We start from the raw sequence: 1,941 nt of genomic DNA, 5'->3' as shown, positions 1-1,941 counted from the left end.
GTGACCGGGTTTCCCAACTGACTGCAGGGCACAGAGCAGAGGCCCGTGGGAAGCATCCTGAGTTCTCAAGGTATGGCTCCTCCAGGGGAAGCCCCCAAACGTGGAGGATGGATTCATCCTGAGGACAACTTCCAAGGTGTTCAGCCACTTTGTTCCAATCACCCTTGTCCATCGGCAGGGCCTCCAGGAGCAGAGGGGTTTCCTGTTCCGTCCACTCTCTCCCGGAGCTAGCTGCTTTACTCTTTGCTAAAGCAATATAGTAAATGTCAGTGTGACGTTTCTGAGAGTAAATCTCAGAGTGAAGACCACAGTTTGGCAAATCCCTTGGTTTGTCCTTGTTCTTCTCGGAAGAATTTAACAGCTGTTGAGCAGCAGGGACCTGAGGTGACCAAGGGCAAGAGGCACATGCCCAGAGGGCACATGGACCAAGACGTTGAACTGAGGAATCAGAAGAGTTCTCATTGCCATAGGCCCACTTTCAGGATCCCCACTGCTCTAAATAGGCATAAAGCCTCATCCCCGAGCATTCAGCTCCAGTCAAGGTCCTATGATAAGCAGTGCTGCTTAAGTTCTTTGGGGAGTTTACTCGATAGGTGTCAGTCACAAAATTGCATAGGCCAGCTCTATTTCTGGAGTCTTGGATTTGGTTTTCTCATGGAAAAACTCAAGAAGAGCTCACTCTTCAATCCCATGAATAGTTATGATCAAACCATGCTGCACAGCCAGGGATGATCTAGTGATTGGTCTGCTCTGTGAGGTTGTCTCCAGGGGGTCAGCTGACCGACTCTGATCCCGTTGCTAGGCTCTTCATCTCCCTTCCTTCATCCTCCTCATCTCGGTCTGCTGGAGTCCCTCCGTTCCCAGGTGTATTTTCACTGTCTCTCTCTGGGCTTACATTCCTGAGAAGTCCTACTTCCTCGATGTTGGGTACACAGGTTGGGTCTTCAGTATCGTTGGGAAGACGACCTTGTCTTCTTCCTCTTTCCGACGTCTGCGCTTCCCATAAAGATTTGCTTGGCCCTTTATCCCTGTCTTCTTCTGAAACTCTGGCGGGAGGAGGGTGGGGAAGGCGAACGTTTCTGCTTTCCAGCAGTAGCTGCTGCATTTCTATCTCTTCTCTTGGGACTTCGGACTGATGCTTCATTCTTTGTTGAAATTCACCTCTGAAACTCACAGGCTTCCTACGCTTGTCCACCTCATAATCCTCCTCATTCATCCATTCATTGAAAGCATCAGTGTCCCGATTTCATTTTGCATGAAGCTTCCAGGGCTTTTCTGGAATTGGTGGGTCTTCAATTTCAGCAAAAACATCACTGTTGTGGACCCAATGTGTTAAGGCCACGTTCACTAGAGAAACAAGTGGAGAAACAAATCCAGGGACACTCATAGATGTGTAAGAAAGAGCTTTATATCAAGAAGTCTTTATATATCAAGACACCCAGCCTAGTCCAACTCAAGTCCATAAGTCCGATACTAGTCCATAAGTCCCTCTTCAGACCCATGCACCCACATGCAATGATACAGAATACAGGAATAACACAGGCTGGTGGCTGCAAAGTGTTGTGGATCCAATGGCAGTAGACACATCTCCAGGGCTCTGGCAGTGACCAGAGTTAGCCAGCAGGAAAGTGAAGGCAGAGAGAGTCGGGGAGGTTCTCAGGGCCATCCTATGAGAATTCCATTCCCATAAGGAGTCACCATCAGGCTGTGACCTGACCGATAGGTTAAACTCCACCCCTATGCTTTTATATATCTCCAAGTGGACATGAAATTACGTAACTACCATACCATGTCTCATGGCTGTCTGGATTAAGCCGCCAGTGTACTTGCACCCAATGCATTGGCCCCTGCGTATCCTGTCTCAGCACTGGTCTTGTCATCTTCTCATGAGGAAGGGTATCAACATATGTGGTGGGAAGCTTTTCTTTTTTTTTTTTTTAA

The 1,941-nt window shown here is 48.3% G+C and overlaps 1 protein-coding gene and 1 pseudogene across 1 annotated transcript in view; one reads left to right on the top strand and one right to left on the bottom strand.

The window, feature by feature from the left end:
- The window catches only part of CPQ (carboxypeptidase Q), a 428,656-nt gene that overhangs the window by 127,849 nt on the left and 298,866 nt on the right, over nt 1–1,941 (top strand). The window lies entirely within an intron of this gene.
- LOC105979244 overlaps nt 1–1,941 on the bottom strand; it is a 3,921-nt pseudogene that overhangs the window by 966 nt on the left and 1,014 nt on the right.

This window comes from Echinops telfairi, unplaced genomic scaffold (genome assembly GCF_000313985.2).
Source record: "Echinops telfairi isolate 266 unplaced genomic scaffold, ASM31398v2 ScPeMD7_1;HRSCAF=3_0, whole genome shotgun sequence".
Classification (NCBI taxonomy): Eukaryota; Metazoa; Chordata; class Mammalia; order Afrosoricida; family Tenrecidae; genus Echinops; species Echinops telfairi.
The sequence above is the reverse complement of the archived record's forward strand: the minus strand, read 5'-3'. Positions and strand labels throughout refer to the sequence as shown.